This window comes from Haliotis rufescens, unplaced genomic scaffold (genome assembly GCF_023055435.1).
Source record: "Haliotis rufescens isolate VD_foot unplaced genomic scaffold, xgHalRufe1.0.p SCAF_17, whole genome shotgun sequence".
NCBI lineage: Eukaryota > Metazoa > Mollusca > Gastropoda > Lepetellida > Haliotidae > Haliotis > Haliotis rufescens.
This window is the reverse complement of record NW_025963857.1, coordinates 28,527,180-28,539,740: the sequence shown is the minus strand read 5'-3', so window position 1 is coordinate 28,539,740 and position 12,561 is coordinate 28,527,180. Positions and strand designations below refer to the sequence as shown.

General features: G+C 38.9%; 1 protein-coding gene across 3 annotated transcripts in view; it reads right to left on the bottom strand.

Annotated features, from left to right (window-relative positions):
- LOC124138555 (sodium- and chloride-dependent glycine transporter 1-like) overlaps nucleotides 1-12,327 on the bottom strand; it is a 34,279-nt gene extending 21,952 nt beyond the window's left edge. The window contains exons 1-2 of one of the 3 annotated variants that reach the window (XM_048397828.1): nucleotides 12,272-12,327; nucleotides 11,830-11,933 (exon numbers count right to left, since the gene is read on the bottom strand). The gene's annotated coding sequence lies outside the window, so the exon portion shown is untranslated. Of the gene's footprint in view, nucleotides 1-11,829 lie in introns of all 3 variants that reach the window. The other 2 variants (XM_046505262.2, XM_046505261.2) reach the window with 2 other exon arrangements.
- Nucleotides 12,328-12,561: the final 234 nt, after the last annotated feature.

Below are 12,561 nucleotides of genomic sequence, written 5' to 3'. Positions count from 1 at the left end.
TGTTATTTATCTTTTTACTTCATTACACGTGGTGCAGAAAAATAAATGGCATCAATTATCATTCGATAAAAAATAACATCTCCTTTCATCATTTGTAGATCCCATTTGTATCATACACTACTGCCTTAAAGTTAATTCCCCCAACACGCGTTGAGAACGCGTGTAACACGCATTGAGAACGCGTGTCACACGCATGTGACACGGGTGCTCAACGGGTTGCACACGGGTTGAACACCCGTTGAACACGCGTGTGCAACGGGGGTGCAGCGTGTGTGCATCCCGTTGAGCACGCGTGGGTCACTCGTTGCACACGCGTGTGCCATGCGTGTAACACGGGACCGGGTTTCAGTTGAAGTTGGAAAATATATCAAATGAATAGTGAGATAAATCAAAACAGTGAGATGTGAATCTTGAGTTAATGAGCGGACACTAGACCATAAACACAAGGTCGGCCCGTCTTAATTAGTGTTCGGTTGCTGGACTTTTATGGCAGGAACCATTCCACGAGGGTCCAGTCTTGCCATTGTGGCTACACGACAGTAGAACAGTAGCGAATTTAGAAGCTAGTTTATTGCTAGGGGAACCTCGAGTTGACACGATTGTCGCGGGTTGGTAAATGTTCGCCATTAATGAAGTGATTGTTTGTGGATTGCGGACATATTCGTTTTAAGTTTTGCCCAGGTGAGGCATTCCAGGTGACGTTTGGTAACGTTTTTCGTTCGCCAAATTTATGCTTTAGATAGTACAATTATGGTAGAACAGTCACAACTACTTATGTCTTATTTTGTCACGTAGGAATATGTCCCATTTTCCCACAACCCACTTTCTGTTTGGTATTTTCTAAGAATTAGTAAGAGAAAGTTGTGTGTGTGACTCTAACATTTATCACGTACTCTAAGAGCATATTGGAAATGAATATGAACATGTTGTCTCGCTGTTGATAGAATTTGAGATCTTCACAATCACCAGGTGTGACCATGTAGACAGAATCTCGATAGGGTTTAGGATTTTTACATTTGCCCAATGACCATGGTGAGTATTGTTGAGGATACCAAAGGTGATAGTTTACTATTGGAGGAAATTGGTTGTGAGTGTTTATTCCATGTGGATAGGATATCTTTAGGATTTTAATCCTTTCTTTCTCTGTGGGTAATCCTTTCACGTTGATGGAAGGAGGTCACTCAACCAGGTCATGACAATGTTTATGCGCAAGGCTTGGGATCGCGGAAAGATCACTAGAGGTGTTGATGCAGGCTGGACATGCAGCATTCGGCATTTCCAGTGTAGACTGGCACCTCGTCTTTGTTTCACTCGGTATTAAAAACCTGGATATACAAGGCTACGGCCACCACGCCGTTCACAGGTGCATTTGTCTATTTACAATGAAGTTGTTCAGCGTTCCCAGTATTTATATACTATCTCACTGATTACTTGTTAACTGGGCATGAATAAATTTTAATATTCATATCAAATTGTAAATAAAACTTTAATAAAATTGTGCTACACTCTCGCGAAAAATGTATTGTCTGTGGGTAAGTTTAAATGTCAAGTCACATCAGCATTTTTTTTCAGTTTTATTGCGGCGAAATAATTGCCAGCTTTTTGGACTACATGTTACATGGCTGCTTTTACATTTCTTATTCAAGTGCTTGACTGCCTCAGTAGTTCATGATCAATTAGAATTTTTATTGTGTAAACAAATCAGTCAAGTTTGCAACAATAGATGAATAAGTTGATAAATATGGACCGCAGTTACCGCTCAACAACTTAAGACAGGGAGTCGATATATAGCAAAAGTTATGGTCCTGTTAAGACGATTGACAGTTAGAACGTTGGAGTAATAAATGACCAAAAATTGTAAGGTCAATCGCTTTTGACATGTTTAAACTCACTTTAAGGCACACGACAAGTCAAAACTGGCCGCCCTTATTATGTTCTTATGTTTGACAGCAACTATGCTCGTGGAATTCAGAGATAGATATGATGTTTTACCTTGATGTTATTACAATAAGCGAAAATGTCTTTGAAGTCCACAGTTTATTTAATAGTACAAAAATAAGTGTGTTAAAAATATATCAACGTTTTCTTTCATTGAACACAGTATTTGAACTGTATTGCCGCAAATAATCTAGCCTGTATATGTAACTTAAACATGTATGTATGATCTTCATTTATGGATACCAAAGAATGAATTTACATCACAAATTTAGCAAATCGTTTATTAGATATCAAGAACTGAATTTATCATCAAATAATTACTATTTATTCATTATGCGATATCAATAATTCATTTATGGATACCAAAGAATAAATTTATATCACAATTTTGATTTGATTTTTATCATGAAATGTTTATTAATATAGCAAATCGTTTTTTAGATATCAATAACTGAATTTATTATCAAATATTTTTTTTCATCTAAAAAATCTAATATGGTATTGTATCTATAGCCTTCGTCTCCGTGAACATTATGCCCATTTTTTAATAATTCGTGAAGATAAGTACAGTATCGTAACATTTACATATATAGTCACATTCTGATGATGTCTCTACATATAAGTAAGGGCAAGTTTCTTCCCCTTGTTTAATCATTTTTCCTCCTGGCTCTGAGGGGCGGTCGGGTAGCCTAGTGGTTAAAGCGTTCACTCGTCACGCCGAAGACCCGGGTTCGATTCCCGACATGGGTACAATGTGTGAAGCCCATTTCTGGTGTCCCCCGCCGTGATATTGCTGGAATATTGCTAAAAGCGGCGTAAAACCATACTCACTCACTCACTCACTCCTGGCTCTGAATGTGGAACACAGGCTTTAGGGTTACATACGTATCATTGTATTTTAATGCGATCTGAATATAATTATTTACTATCGTACTTACTTCATGTTTTAAATGAGACTTCGTGTTTTAATTTGACATGTCACCACAAATTACAATTATTGCTTGTAAGCTCAACACAATTGACAAATACTCTAAAAGATATGACTAGTAAACCATTAATGTACGTTGAAAAAAATATATATTGTAAATGCCAAAATGATGTATCTAGGATCAAGTAGAAGATATATTGACAGTAGCGCCGGGATTTTATTCAACAAGCCCGTGAAAACAACACTCAATGTTTACCTCTCCTGGCGGCCATTATGCAACGGCCATCTTATACACAACCCCGCGCTCACGTCTACAGGTCTGTTCCTGTGGTATGGTAATTAGTAGAACCCTCTCCCCAAAGTGTATCCTCCATGATATAACCTACTTTCATTAATTACAAGCTGCCCTTTCCCAGCGTCACGGCTATGGAGCTGAGACAAAGAGACCAAACCATCATAAAGTAATTAGGGTCCAATAAAAACATTGCTCCGCCAAACCTCATAAACATGATCACTGAAAGTCGTACTAATGTCAAATCACAAAAAGCATTTGAATAGCAATAACATTTAACAGGGTCATGTATTCTCTTAACACAATCGCAAAACATCATGTAGAAGCCACAACAGTACTCATATCACATCTAACAAATGAGACATCAGCAAGTACATATAATAAAATGTGTATTAACATTTTTCGTCAGGAAATAAAAAAAATATCTCCTTGTAACCACCTCCAAGTTCAGCGAAACACGGGCCCTCCTTTGGTCAAAAGTTTGTTCCCCCTGTAATGAGTGTGTCACGCGTTGCACACGAGTGACGAACGGGGTGCACACCCGTGTTCAACGCGTTGCACACGGGTGTCACACGCGTGGCGGACGGGTTCCACACGAGTGACCAACGGGGTGCACACGGGTTGCGTAACGCGTTACCCATGCGTGTAAGGGGAATGAACTTCTAGGCAGTAGTGTACATGGCACAACATAAGAGAGCTACGCGATAAATCGCAAAGAACAATGAAGAACCAAGCGTGGTTTATTTCACGATAAAACATTGTTCTATCATGACGTCATTTCTAGAGATTCGAACATGCACTCGCACCTTGATGACGTCCTATGTTTGACGACGTTATTTTTGAGAGGGGGGTGTCCAGTGAGTGGTTCCCCATAGATGTAGCAGGGCAACGCAGATAAACGCGATGGCCGAACTATTGCATCCATAACCGGGAGAGATTTGACAATTGGTATTGAGAGAAATAGTCCAGGTAATCGACGTTATGATTGTGAGAATATGCGGGGAAATACCCTCCTGTGCAAAAAATGGACGACTCGTGGTCGTTGTTTATCGTACTATATTTACAATAAAACACTGCAGGGAGAATAACCCACTCGGGACTGTGCCCCTCGTGGTTTATTCTCCCTGCATTGTTTTATTGTACGATAAACAACTCCCACTCAACTTTTTTTTCTTAATAAATGTCAGAAAGTGTTAAAGCGAAACGTTATGGTGACAAAAGTGATGATGTATTAAGAGTGCATGACATCCAATTGTTTTCAGATAACTAAAACAAATGCTGCCATAAATTACATTCGTTTACGGATCCACTTCTTAGATTAGTATTGCCTTTAATTTCTTCTTCAGTGTTATTTATTACTTAAAGGAGATACATTTCGTAGACTAATGTGGTGCCTATCATTTCCTCTTTTGTCTTATTTATTACTTAAAGGAGATACATTTCTTAGACTAATGGTGCCTATCATTTCTTCTTCAGTGTTATTTATTACTTAAAGGAGATACAAGTCCCCAATAAGACATAACCCCGCACTGACAAGTTCCTTTAAGACATAACCCCACACGAACAAGTCCCCACTCACATTACCCTACATTGACAAGTTCCACTCAGACATAACCCCACACTGACAAGTTCCTTTAAGACATAACCCCACACGAACACGTCCCCACTCACATTACCCTACATTGACAAGTTCCACTCAGACATAACCCCACACTGACAAGTTCCACGTAGACATATAGCCCAGCAAAAAACAAAAAACAAACAATAATTTATTTGCGTCTCACCCATAAGGTACATTGTAACATATAAATATAAATCAAAACATGCTTAAAACTTACGGCCAGTCGTTAAACGACTTATGAGAGACGATATGATCATAAAACCAACTTATATACTAAAATGAATATACATACAATATATACATCATAAATATAAAATAGATCGGCGCTTCAATTAAATATCATAGCAGGTTTTGGCCACGTATAAGGTGAGATCGGAGCTGGATAGAAGTAGTGTAAATTGCTCACAGTAGGAAAAGCCTTTGTAATACGGATCAGTAAAAGTACATCGTTTAAGAAGATCTGTTCTCACATCATTATATAGTGGGCATAAAAGTAAGATGTGTATCTCGTCCTCCACACAGTCTCTACAGTTAAAACAAAGTCGCTCTTCTGCTGGAATATTAGAATAGCGGCCAGTTTCTAACTTTAATGGGGCTACCCCGGATCTAAATTTAGCGAGCGCACTTCTGTGGCAACGACTCAGTGGTTTCTTAACGTAATCTTCCGTACCGTAATGGTGTTTGAAACGCCTGTAGGTTCTCATTTTATTTCTTCCCCTCGCCCCTTGTATTGACTGTAGCTTGTCCCACCACTTTGTTTTATACTCTGACATCAGTCTTTCTCTTACTGCCGCGGCAAGGGGCCTCGACTCAATGTGTTAGCTAGTAGATGTTAAGTGCCCAAGGTCTATTCGCAGCACGAACAAATTCATATCTGGACATTTCCTCATGTACTATGCAGATGTTCGCCACCATAATTGTCGTTTTTCTGCATTTTATAGAACAACAATATATGAAAACGGCTTGGACGGAGGGTTACGTTTCATCATAATACATATTTAACAAAGAACAAATATACATTCACACACATTTTACTGCACAGCTGTTGATAACATTAAGATCACAAATTCCAATATCATTACTGACAGTTGTGGTCATGACAATACGGTTGTCGAAATGCATTAGCAAATATTTTATGGGGAATACTGTATTTGTAATATTGCAGCAAAGGTGGTCAAATTTACAATTTGATGTGAATTAAATGTACAAATCTTTAGAGACACAATTGCTGTAATCAAGTATACAACATTTCGGCTTCATGAACAGCCATGTTTCAGGGGATATGTCAATATGCAGCCACTGTTGATAACAACAGTCATGTGAATGTCAAAAGCATTATTTTGCAAAATATATCAGAGCAAACGAAACAACGTATCCCATATTCACCCGCATACCACATACAAGTTTCATATCCAATGTGAAAATTATACCTGCACAAATTTCAGGGAAACGGACAAAAGTGATATATAAAAGCGACAAAAGCATTTCCATGTTAATAAGAAATATCTTTAAAAGCAGAGTCGATTGTTCGATTCCGACTATGTCATGAGACTGTGTTACTGAACCACTGTCAAACAGTGCGCGAAAGGTGGGCCTATCCTTCCTCCCCGGCGGCACCCGTCACAACATTATATATACAAATTCCACAGTTATGGAGCAGGACTGAATGCGTCCCCGCTTTTAATAACACTCACGGTCGACAGGAGAGAATAATCATATTATAATCAAGTTAGTCTCGATTATCTGCCGAAACAGATTCCATTGGCCTAAAAAGGCAAAATAGTGAACATTACATGAATGGATCGCTAAAAGACAATGTTGACATCAAGTGCTCGCGAAGCGTTTAAGTTTGTCCCGCTCTAACTGCATAAGAAAGTGAGTGTTTGTGGAAGAGAATGATTTAATTTTGTTTAACGCCTTTTTGAACAGTATTTCCATTATATGAACCCCGCCGGTATCTGAATGGTGTTGGAAAGTCATAACTGACGTAGTCCGTAAAAGTTTCGTCACAAATTGGTGATTGCCTCGAACATTGGAAGGGTGCTGACAGAGCACGGTTCTTCATTGGGTCGTTCTTTCGTTCAATAGAAGACAACTTGAATGATCGTCAGTCCAATTTGGTCACATTAACTTGCAGGATACATATATCTCTTGTGTGTTGCAAAAGGTGACGTTCACGGTAAACTCTCTGTGAACTCGACAACGCCATCATGTATCATCATGAACCGCGAGGTACCATGATGGATCATACTCTACATGTGTAAGTACATCTGGCCATAAAGACCACTCAGTATTCCTTAATGTCTACACAGAAACTATGTCATTATAAAGTACAGGACCACGTTGTCTTGGCAGTGAATAAGTAATGAGCTTTTTGGCCTGCGACCCATTTATTCGGGCATCAGTCGTGCTTATTCAGAGGTACTAGTATCTAGTTGCGAGAGGTAAAAAAATAAAATTGTTTAAGGAATAAAGACCAGGATTTAAATCTACTTGAAATAATAAAACACAGTTCTACTACTATTCCTCCTATCGATATATTTCAGTCACTCCATGGCATCAATTAATTCTACAGAGAAGTTATGTATGATTGTAATAAAGCTCATAACATACATTAATGTGTTTCTCGTCTCTATACTCAGAAGAAAAACAATTGCTAAAGTAACATACTGGTATATAATAACATTGATTGAGAATACAACTGGTAAGTTGTCTATCATATACCGAGATATATGCAAATATACTAGCGGCAAAAAATAATCGTGCTACGTATAATGTTGTGTAAATGTTATATTATTGAAATAACATCGTAGTTGGGTGAGTGAGTTAAAATTTCATACGTCTAAACAATGTTTCATAATGACATATTCATTGATCAAATCCATTCCTGTACCCATGTCGGGAATCGAACCCGGGTCTTCGGCGTGACGAGCGAACGCTTTAACCACTAGGCTACCCAACCACCCCTACAAACATTGGAAATAACGGAAGACACGTGTTGAGTTCCGCGACTAGTCGTAGATTTACCACATTCCACTACATTCTGCTGAGTAATTGCCATAAATAGGTTTATATACAGTGTTGCAATGACGGCCATTTTGAAACAAAAATGGATTTGAGGTTTTTAAACAAATTGATGTGTTATTATTTGTTGGAACAACCATGTGCAGTTTTATCTTCATTTGTCCTGTGCTTTCTGGGGCGAGGACGTTTACAGTACAATGATATGGATCTGGAGAGAAGTTTGGAACATGGTCAAAATGCAAATGTCACATCAAGGTCACAATTTGAAATATAGCGAAAAACGGAACAATCTTGAGTTACACTACTTACTAAACGCATATATACCACTACATGTTGAACGAAAAGGGACGAGTAATGGCCATAAATAGCCATAAATACAAAGTGTCCATTTAGAGAATCGGATTCGAACCTCTTGAAGACATCGACGTGTCATTCTCAGTTGAAACATTCCAGCTTCATATGTCCGGTGGTTTCTGAGGAGATGTTTACGGCGGGCGGAACATTTTGTGATAAACTGTACTTATAACATGTTGTCCAAAAGACCGAATATAGTTTCGATTACTGCAAAAAGGAGGAACCGAACAAGGTACATTTTACACAAAACATTCTTCAACACATTAAGCATCAAGCGAATAATTCGTTTGTAAACCACGAGAGTAAAGTTTTTTTACCCTGTATTATAGGTTTTTTTTAATTGTTTTTTTACAACATAATGGTGGTATGTTCTTACAGAGAAATACAAACAAACGTCTTGTATCCATTTCAAGATTCGTATGTTAATTATCCTATGGGGCGCCTTTAACGTTGTTATCACATAACGTTGCTCAAGTACACTACCTTTATACACCTATTTTGAATGCATCACATCCACCGGTTTTTATGTTAGCAAAGTTTTTCAGTATTTCGACATGAATGAACGAGACCGTCAGGATTTTATGCAACATTTTCTGTTCTCATCCTCACAGCATGATTATCAAATGCCATGGTGCCTGGTCGACAGGCAGTGTGGATGGCAAACAGAAGGTGCTAACCATAACGACCATGTGGCGCTATTCATGTACATTAAGGAGAATAATACTCGGGCAAAATTTGACGTCCCAGCAATTATGATCCAAGAAATTCAAATACCATTCTATTTGGCTCCTGACTTAAGTTTGTGATCTAACTGTAAGCCATTATCCGAATTACACAGAGTCAATGGCTCAGCTTTACACAGGGTAATAAAGACAACGTTTAGATATAGACTGGATTGAGGGAGTTGGGTTTACCCCGCTCTTAGCAATATTCCAATACACAATACAACGCTGACTATATAACGTGGCACTGTCATGTCGCACAACATAAGTCATGTAGGTCACATTTATTGATGAAGATGATACATGAAGAGATGGGTGAGCTATTGCCGTAAATTACAAGTTCAAAATGACAGTCATGGTTTGAGTCGGACAATGATGTGAGCATATTTTTGATATAACATTGCTTGAATCCCAAACATTCTAGCTTAATAAACCCAGGGGTTTCAGTGAGGCTGAAAATTAAGGAACACTTGAAAAACGAGGGTACGTGAAAGTCAAACGTCTTAACTGGATCCACAATGAGAAAAAAACGCGTCCAAAAACGTATTATATGCTGAACAAAAATATTAGGGATCATGAATAGTTTTGGGATATTTTTATAAAATTATGTGTTCGGGCTTGACTGCAACAACATATTTCCAAGAATATTTATGATCACTATCTTTATGTGTTAATAATTCCACAAACCACATTCTCTTTGCATACAAGCTTTCATGGTAATACACGCAGACACGGCTTTGGTTATGGAACTACATGTATGCCATGTAAAACATACACCAGGAAATAGGACACCAGGGATATTGTTGCTGACTCTCTGCCATTAGAAGGTTAAATAACTGGAACACAGTCAAGTCGACGATAGAATCATAGGATTCCTGCACGACTACGGGACGCAACTGCATATGCAAGCGAAATTGTGGCATCTTAGACGACTGTGCCACCCGTGTGCCCTTATACTAACATAACGCTTACCCAAATACCGATCATAACTTCATTCGAGGCTAACGATACGGATACCGGGTATCATACCATAACACGTGGGGCTTCCGTGAACGAATATACGTCCCCAGCAATGTAACTGGCCGTGAAGATTACTGAAATACTGTGCAAACTTAAACTTACTGTCCCAAGGGAGGAGAGGTGTTCACACACACACACACACACGCACGCACGCACGCACGCACGCGCGCACACGCACACACACACACATATATAGATACAGATACACATACACGCCACATTCAGACACAAACGCAGACACACAGCCATACAAGTATACAAACACCTGCAGACAGACACAAAACTTTATTTAGCTGTACAACAGTTTAAAAGGAAAAGACAAGGAAAGGTGTGACTTTCTGTGAACCAATTACATTGTATGTTCACAAAAACAACATCATAAGCTACATGCATCTGTTTTGACAGGTGGTTTGTTGTGAACACAGATGAAATATCGATCAATGTGAAATATATGGTCCATAGGATAATTCATTTTTCTTCAGTTATCAATGTGAAATAGGCGAATTAATGTAAAACGTGTTGCCGGTTGCATAAACATGTGGCTGGCATTTAGTCATACTGCATACGTAGTAAATCGTAAATCTATCCGGAACGTAACATATCCACATAACACCCATGTGTGTTGTCAGAGTCGACAAAATAGAGGGTCCAGTGGTTACACTAGTGAAATTGCTGAAAGTGAAGCATCGTATCTGGATTCTTATATGGTTGGTCATGTTGGCAAATGAAAGTCCATTGTACGATTCCGACTATATTATACAGGTGTCCCCTGGTGCATACTCGATTATTTACAGGCGAATAATTTTACAATTTAACTATGTCATGATGGTGATCAAAAAGATTCACACTTCAACAGACATTCACTAACAGAATGTTGAACTTGAATCCCTCAGTACAAATGTTCTTTCGATTAACTATAACTAATGTCAACATGTTGAGTAAAATATATGTATTAGGCTGTTGCCATACAACACATCCGACCATCCTCGTCATGTTCAATCTACTTGTATTGGTCTGTCTGGAATATTCCTCTGTGTGTGTGTGTGTGTGTGTGTGTGTGTGTGTGTGTGTGTGTGTGTGTGTGTGTGTGTGTGTGTGTGTGTGTGTGTTAACACCTCTCCTCCCTTCACTGTATTTTAAGCAAGGCAAAACACTTCTCCATTAGGCATGTAAGAGTGAGTAATATCAATTCAAAGTCCCAGAGGCAATGTTTCAGCTCTATAATTACTAAAACAAGTTATACATTAACAATACGGGACACAATGCACAGTAAATTACATAAATATCATACATCATACTGTAAACTCGCATGTAACCATAAATTATGATTATTCATGACATTATATCTTAAAAAAAATGCCTTAAAGATCACCAGCAACCAATGTTAAGCCACCAAACTAGGAACCATGGAGACACACAGTACCTCTGCTACCTGCATCTAGATCTAGATTCGGAAATATTCCAGTAGAGAATAGGCTAGGGTGTACTAAATTCAACGTATACCACAAGGTCTTACTCATTTGGGGACATATTTGCGACAAAGTTACACGGTCAGTGAAACGAACTGCCGAAACAAAGTTGCACCCTTTCCCTTTCAAAAGAAAATACTGTATTGTCGCTTACAACACCGCAGCGTCGGCCTACATTTTAAGTAATCCTAAGTCGCTCAGTACATGTAATAACGATTCAAATGATATGTAATCATACTGAGAGGTTTTGTATACATGGAGCAATAGCGAGAACGTTGTGGAGCGGTGGGAGAGGCATTTGAAATCATAGCGAGTCGTCTGCTAAGGAAGGTCAGGTCCGGTTAAATCAATACTCAGTTTCTCGCCTCAATACTGAAGAGCTCCATATCCGGAAAATATTCAACATTGAGACAAGCAATCGCCATCAACGGGACAATAAACTATGACAATTATATACTCACGGGTGAATTGAGTTGCTAATACTCGTAGCGTCAGGTTGTGCAGCGTCAGTATTGACTGTCGGCTGGTGATATGTTATTTAAACATGCTGTGTTCGTGTCCTCGCCTGTAAATATACGGCAGGTCAAAGTCCAATCAAAACGCTGCACAGGTTGAGCTCGGTCCTTCCCACCGTTTTTATGTATATACCTGCGATATTTTATCTTTGATTTAAAAATAGTAGGGATCGCAGACCATTATGAGCACAAGCGAACGCGGTTTTTGTGGTAACGGTCGGTGTGACACACTGACAGGAGAGAATCCATTCGACCTGATTATTTCGGCGTTCGTAGTCGTCCGTGAATGTTTGTTGGTCGCCTCATCCATGTCGGTCTCATTATCAGTGTATGACACACATTTGTCATCAGAAAATTACAACAGTCTGGTTGACAGAAACATATATACCACGATGAACTTGTCCTGGCCCTGTGCCATGTGCTTGTACTGACTGTGACCTCTGACCTAGGGCGTATGCATAATGAAGAGGTCATCTATCAATAGACAGAGCGTTGGAGCGGAAAGCAAACGAATTGGGATTCAGAAACGGGTGTGTATCGCACTGGGTGTCCTGATGGTTCGTTGATGCTAATTCACACTTAATATTAGGAGTTGAAGTTTGAGTTTGTTTTGCTATTTACATTTGTAGTTGTTGTTTTAAAAAAAAGTATCGCCATATACTCGATAGCACAGCACTT